This window comes from Mustela nigripes, chromosome 8 (genome assembly GCF_022355385.1).
Source record: "Mustela nigripes isolate SB6536 chromosome 8, MUSNIG.SB6536, whole genome shotgun sequence".
Taxonomy (NCBI): Eukaryota; Metazoa; Chordata; class Mammalia; order Carnivora; family Mustelidae; genus Mustela; species Mustela nigripes.
Genome location: NC_081564.1, coordinates 7,306,984 through 7,314,291, shown reverse-complemented (window position 1 = coordinate 7,314,291; position 7,308 = coordinate 7,306,984). Strand labels below are relative to the sequence as shown.

Here is a 7,308-nt window from a genome sequence, read left to right as displayed (position 1 = left end):
CATCTCATGCATTACTTGCCCTTTTAAATTTATCAGGTATTTCAAGCATAAAGAAAGGCACCAAAATTAAATATACCAAGGACTTGTGTATTCACCTGCTAGCTTTGCCAAATCCTAGATTTTTGCCATATTTTGTATTATATTTGCAATTTTAAAAAACATTTTGGGAACCCACAGACCATAATTTTATTTATTTATTATTTACTTTTAGATTTTATTTATTTTTTAGATTTATTTTATTTTATTATTTTTTTAGATTTTATTTATTTGAGAAAGAGAGTGATTGGGGTTCCCAAAGACTTTTTTTTTTTTTTTTAATGTTTTAATTTTTTCACCAGGGCTGTGTAGATGGAATTACCAGAGTCAGAGCAGCTTACATATAGCCTGAGTGTCTGGCTTTGGGCATTTGGGGAAGACTTCTGGTGTAAAGTTCTGCATCTTCCCGTGCTAAAACCCTAAGGAAACTTGAAAATAACAGGTGAGTTAATTAAGGGGTTAACTCCAGGAGGCGAGTCATAAAAGTTCAAAGATACTCCGAAAACTTGCATCTTTCGATTGATGGACAAATGTGTTAACCAATGGAAATCAAAACCCAGGCATTACTTCATCATGCTAAATTATCATTGGCTGTCAGTCCCCGAGGGCCGGACCGCAGGGCTGGCGGTTAACCCTTTCAGGGACGATTTTTGCCCTCGAGATTAATTTTATTTTGAAAGATGAAGTAGGAACAGATGAAAAGCCCAGAAAGCTCCTCAGACCTTCAAGCGTCGTCGCCTTTGGCCCTCACCCCAGCAGGTAGAGTTTCCCACCCCCAAAAGAACACCCCGGGGACAAATTTCCTGGAGAGAAAGTTTTGAACTTTTAAAATGGGGAATCAGCTGACCTTGCTTAACGAGAAGAGAGGGGAGGGGAGAAGTTTGATTCACTTTTTGTCCTGTCAGAACAGAGACCAGTGTTGGAGACGATTCCATTAATCTTGCAGAGCGATCAGTCACTGAGAGGATTGAATTGCATTTCCTGCCCCAAAGATGTAGAGACTGATGACCTTTGCAGCAGCCCTCAGACCCCCAGTTCACAGCTGGAGAGAGGATGTGTCAGCATTTACTTTCGGGTCTCACCCTGCCCTTTGTTCAAAATTCAAACTCTGTGTCGGCCTTTTTGTCTTAGATGCTGCCGATTTTTTTTTTTTTTAAACCTCCCACGTCTTGCAACTTCGGAGAAACTCTCTATTTAGCAGAAGATAGTATCTGGAAGTACTCCCAGAGGGGAAATCAAAATAGACAGGAGGAAATTTTAAGAGAGGCCATTGGGCCTTTGGGCTTTCTTTACTGCCCCTTCCTGGGCTCCGCTGCGGGTTGAACGGGATGGAGGCACTGGGTCTACCTGAGTTAAACAAGAATGCCTCCTGCGGCCATGGCTCGATTACAAAGAAGCTTTCACATTGCATTACCTCGGGTAAAAAGGAACTGCTGGAACAAAAGCATCTCCATAAAAAGACATTCTAAATTTCCAGATCTGGTGAGCTAGAGGACCTTGGACAAGGTGCCCAAACCGAGCCTCCGTTATCCCATCTATAAAATGGGGGTCATGTCTACCGTCTAAGAGTTCTATGAGGATTCAATGAACCACTGTTCTACAACTGGGCGGCTGGTAAGTGCTGTCTCTTTGTTAAAATGAAGTTGACCTTCTGGACTTCATATCCCTACCTAGCTCTGGATCTGGATGGTGGGGGAATGTTTTCCTCCAAGGGGAAGGCTTCCTAACTATGGAATATCCCTGCTTTTCTCTCCAACATCGGTTCTCTCCCCAACAAGCCTTCAAAGTCTGACTCAACTCTTTTGAGCTCTTGGAATAAACCTGCTTTCTCTCCCCCAGACCTTTGCATATGGTGATCCTTCCACTGGGAGCAGTCAATCCTGCCTACCCTCCTCTCCAGAGTTCTCACCCTCTTGGAATAGGCTTTGATGTCCCCCCCCCCCCCACCCCGCCCTGCTCATAACGCTGATCATATTATCTTATTGCTGCCTGTGCTCTAGGCTGACTGGGAGTCCTGGGAGTATAGGGACCCTGTCTGCCTCGTGGATGTATCTCCTACCTAGCACGATGCCAGCACTCAGTTTTTTGTTTGTTTTTTTGTTTTTGTTTTTGTGGGTTTTTTTGCACCCCGTTTAAAAGTACATGTCTAAGGATACCTGGTTGGCTCAGTCAGTAGAGCCTGTGACTCTTGATCTCCGGGTGGTAAGTTCAAGCCCTACAATGGGTGTGGAGCCTACTTAAAATAAATAAATAAATAAAAGAGGGGCACCTGGGTGGCTCAGTGGGTTAAAGCCTCTGCCTTCAGCTCAGGTCATGATTCCATGATTCCCTCCTCTGCAGGGAGCCTACTTCCTCCTCTCTCTCTCTCTCTCTGCCTGCCTCTCTGCCTACTTGTGATCTGTGTGTCAAATACATAAAATCTTTTTTTTTTTAAAGATTTTATGTATTTGACAGAGAGAAATCACAAGTAGATGGAGAGGCAGGCAGAGAGAGAGAGAGGGAAGCAGGCTCCCCACTGAGCAGGGAGCCCGATGTGGGACTCGATCTCAGGACTCTGAGATCATGACCTGAGCCGAAGGCAGTGGCTTAACCCACTGAGCCACCCAGGCGCACCCCAAATACATAAAATCTTAAAGAAAAAAAAAAGTGCCTTTCTAATGAAAGTCCTGCATCCCTACTATGCCCCACTTAGTCCCCAAATTACTCACTCTTCCAGAGATCTAGGAGTAACCTTACTGCGATCTTTCTTTTTTCCTAGCTAGCCATTATAACATCCTTTGCAGATGGAATCGGTCGCTTTTGCCCTCCTTGAAATGACCTTCATTAATTGACCAATTGCTTACTGAGTAGCGCTCAGATACACACAGAGCACTCACTGCCTTTGTAGGAAAGTCTCCTCTTCACCCGATAGCATCTTTTCAAGGCAGAGAGCAGGCCTTTCTCCCTGGTGAGGCTAGGATGGACAGTTGGCTCTTAACCCCAGCCCAAGGAGAGAAATCTGAGACCACCCCTTGCAAACTGAGAGCAGGTGAGTTTGCCCAGTTTACCCTAACGCAAAACTCTCATTCAGAATACTTAATAAAATACGAAAGTGTTAGCAGCCCATTGTCAGGGTCTCTCTTTAAAAAAAAAAAAAAAGTCCCTGGGGCACCTGGTTAGCTCAGTCGGTAGAGCACAGAGCACTGGACTCTTAATCTCAGGGTCATGAGTTCAAGCCCCACTTTGGGTTTAGAGACTTTTTTTTCCTCAAGATTTTATTTGACAGACAGATCACAGGTAGGCTGAGAGAGAGGAAGGGAAGCAGGCTCCCTGCTGAGCAGAGAGCCCAATGCTGGGCTCAATCTCAGGACCCCGGGATCACTCAAGACCCGAGCGGAACACGGAGGCTTTAACCCACTGAGCCACCCAGGCGCCCCTAGAGATTTTTTTTTTTTAAATTTTTAATTTTTAAGAAAAAAAAAGGAAAAGTCCTTGAGGTGACTGACCTTGGTCTTATTTACTGCTTATGCTCAGCCCCTAGGGCCTGGCTCATAAAATACTCAATCTCTCGAATGAGTGAATGAATTTGTCGAAGGAATGAATTCCTCAAACTCCCAAATAAGTGTATTTTCAGCTTGATTAAATCTTAAAGTGTACCTCTTTGAAGAAGTTGCAAAGACTCTAAGAGGCCCTCTTAAAGTGCAACAATGTGAGGTTCCTCGGGGAGGTGGTAATTGACACCTTTCTAGCTCCAAAGCCCAGGTTCTCCCTTACTCTTTTCCAGACTGCATCCCGGGTCCACGTGATCTGCTGGGCAGAAACCGAGAGAGTCAGCTGTCATCGCCCGCAGCTGAGGCCTGAGAACGCGCACCCTGCGTGCTCGCCGCAGGGTCTGGGAGACCGCTATCTGCACGTGAGCAGGGCTTCCCCAGGGCGAGGCGATATATCATGGTCACTTGCCACTTGCTATCCCAGCTTAAGGGCCTGGAGTCCAGACACCCCGAGTGGAAGGGGGCGGGGCACAGAGCGTGCTGTGGGGCGGGGCAGGGGCTGGCAGGCACCCCCAGAATGACCTCCCGTGCCTTTGACTTCTGCTCCCGAACTCGGGAATCCATTCGTCAGCCTGCGCCTTGACATCAACCTCTGCATCCGTGTCTCCCACCGCGAATCGTGCTTAATGTCTGCCCTGGGCATGGCAAGGACCCGTCAGCATAACTTCGCAAGTCCTCACTCGCCTGGGTCAACTTACCTGCCTGCGCGGACAGCTGGATGCTCCTACAGGGTTGGAAAGTTGGATGTTCCTACCAGAGTCCCGACTTCTCAGCCTGGGAGCTGTGTGCTGTGGGTAAGTGACTTCACCAAGTGAATCTCATTATCATTTCTACGGTGGGAAAATAATAGATGTTTGGGAGAATGAAATGAGACCACAGAAACCCCAGTCATTACGCGCCCTAGTTCCCTTTTCTGCTTTCGTTTTCTCTGTAGCACTGGTCACCATCTATCACAGATTTTTTTTTTAAGATTTTATTTATTTATTTGACAGACAGAGATCACAAGTAGGGAGAGAGGCAGGCAGACAGACAGGAGGAAGGAGGCTACCTGCCGAGCAGAGAGCCCGATCTGGGGATCGATCCCAGGACCCTGGGATCATGACCTGAGCCGAAGGCAGAGGCTTTAACCCACTGAGCCACCCAGGCGCCCCTCAATCACAGATTTTATTTGTTGTTTTCTCCTCCCACTAGGATGACAACGCCACAAAGCAGCAATTTTAATCTCTTTTGTCCACCTCTGTAACCCCACACATGTCTATTAGAGCTTGGCCCTCGAGAGTCTCAATAAAATATTTGTTGAATAAATGAATGGATGATATAAAGTGACTGGCGCTCAGTAAGTACCCCATCATGGGGTAGCTATTGCTAATTTATTATTGTGATTAAATACTCTGTCTTGGGAATCCAACTGAAAGCAGTATACTTAGGGAGGGAGAAATTTAGCATCATGTGGAATGCTGGCATTCTGGCTGGGAAATCCTGTCGACTCCATTTACTAGTTGTGTGATCTGGAAGAAGTGACTTCACTTTTCTAAGGCTGTTTCCTCACCTGTAAAATGGAGATAATCACAGTACCTCCCAGGTAGAATGCAAAGGTAGGATAAGATGGTAACAGTAAAGCATTTAGTAGAGTTCCTGCCACATAATGAATGCTCAATAAACAATGATCAGCATTCCTCATTATAGTAGTACTCCTCACACTAGAGGTGACATCCAAGTCAATTAAACCATTGCTAAGCACTCACATATGTCTGGGTCCAGCAGGCTCAATAAATGTTTATTGACCTCCCTCCGTGAGCTCCTCAAGGAAAGAGATTGTGCTTACATTGTCCTGATTTTGGCCTTCAGTAGTTAGACTGAGACATGCTCAAAAAATCACATTCTGGACTTAAATATGAGTAAAAACAGCTACTAGAATCATAATGTCCGTGGCCTACTAGGCGCCAGGCACGGTGTTGGATGCTGGAGATATGGCAACAAGCTTAAAACAAACATGGCGGCTACTCCTTTCAGGCTGGTGAAACTTAGCAGAGTTGACTGACTTTGTGTCAATCGTTGCACAGACAGATGGAACATTGCAACTGAGAAGTGTATCACAACAGAGAGGGGCACAGGGCTCTCGGGTATATAATGTGGGCCTGGAGAAGATGGGGTTGACCTGGGCTGGGCTTGAGGAGGGAAGAGCTGAGCACTGCGGAAAGAAGAGGTCTTAGCTAAGCTGAGGGTAGGGGAAGTGTTCTCAGCAGAAAAAATAGCAGATGCGAAGGTCTCGTGATGGGGGAGCATATGAGCTAAAGGAACTGAAAGAAGGCCTAGTGACCCCAGTACAGTGAGCTGAGGACAGGGGCCCCGGGGAGAAATCAACTGGGAAAGTAAGTCAGCACTTTGGAAATTAAGTGGGCCACGTATATGGTAAAGCAGAAAAAGTGTGCAACCTAGGATCCAACAGTTCCAGTTCTAGGAACATTCTAGAAAAACAGCCACAAGGGCCCCGGGAGGCATGAGCGAGGATGTCAGCCCGCGCTGCATTATATGCAGTCTCAAAAAAATGGGAAACAACCCAACTGTTCGTCAACAGGAGAGTGGTAAAAATTGCAGAATATGTTTTCCTCAGATTCCTCAGGAAAGGCTGAATGAAAAGTTAACGTAGTACTGGGATGCTTGGTTAAGTGTCTGCCTTCGGCTCAGGTCATGATCCCAGGGTCCTGGGATCGAGCCCCACATCGGGCTCCCGGCTGGGCAGGAAGCCTGCTTCTCCCTCTCCCTCTGCTGCTATGTGGGCTCTCTCTTGGCTCTCTCAAATAAGTAAAAATAAAACTTAAAAAAAAAAATTAAAAATAGGGCAACCTGTTGGGACCCTTTTCACTCTTGACAGCCTTTTCTGTATCTTCACTTAATAAACTTCTGTTGATTTACTCACTCTGTGTTGTCTGAGAGATTCATTCTTCGACTCCATGAGACAAGAACCTAGGTGTTCCGCTTCATCTCGGTGCAGAAACCTGGGATCACTTCCAGCGAAGGGTAAGTAAAAGTGGGCTCTTTTCTTTCCTGGGAGACGTCTCTCCCTTAGATGACCTTTTCTCCGAAACAGCAAAACTGGGCACCTGCTGGCCAATTAAAGGTGAATAGTGTGGCCACCAGGCTGAAGTCTCAGGTGACAGGCTTCTGGCCAAAGTTTGGTTAATCCCCCTTCCTCAAAAGAAGGGAATGTTGGCCTAACCCTACCCAGTTCTGTTTTCTGTGCATTGGCTTTTCTTCAATGGCTTGCTCCCACCTCAGGGACTTTGCCTGGAGTAGGGCCCTTCCAGTCTCTAGTGGTCAGTATTTAAATTCCCTGGTTAGCTTTCTATAAAAGACCAACCCTAAAGGCCCTCACTGGCAACCCTGTTGGGACCCCTCTCACCTTTGAGAGCTTCATCTGTATCTTCACTTAATAAACTTCTATTGTTTTACTCACACACACAAAAATAATAATAATAAAAATTTACAAATAAAAAATAAAGAAATATGGAACTTCACAAGCAGTCATCTTTTTTTTTTTTTTTTTAAGAATTTATTTATTTGGGGCACCTGGGTGGTTCAGTGGGTTAAAGCCTCTGCCTTTGGCTCAGGTCATGATCCCAGGGTCCTGGGATCGAGCCCCGCATGGGGCTCTCTGCTCAGCGGGGAGCCTGCTTCCTCCTGTCTGTCTGCCTGCCTTTCTGCCTACTTGTGATTTCTGTCTGTCAAATAAATAAATAAA

At 46.1% G+C, this 7,308-nt stretch overlaps 1 long non-coding RNA gene across 2 annotated transcripts; it reads left to right on the top strand.

The window, feature by feature from the left end:
• Positions 1–673: 673 nt before the first annotated feature.
• LOC132023804 (uncharacterized) lies at positions 674–6,649 on the top strand. 2 transcript variants are annotated; one of them, XR_009406047.1, is made up of 5 exons: positions 674–795; positions 1,514–1,650; positions 3,800–3,928; positions 4,138–4,360; positions 4,559–6,649. It is a non-coding gene; the product is annotated as an uncharacterized LOC132023804 (long non-coding RNA). The 2 variants fall into 2 exon arrangements; XR_009406046.1 differs by having other exon boundaries at positions 675–795; positions 4,758–6,646.
• The last annotated feature ends 659 nt before the right edge of the window (positions 6,650–7,308 follow it).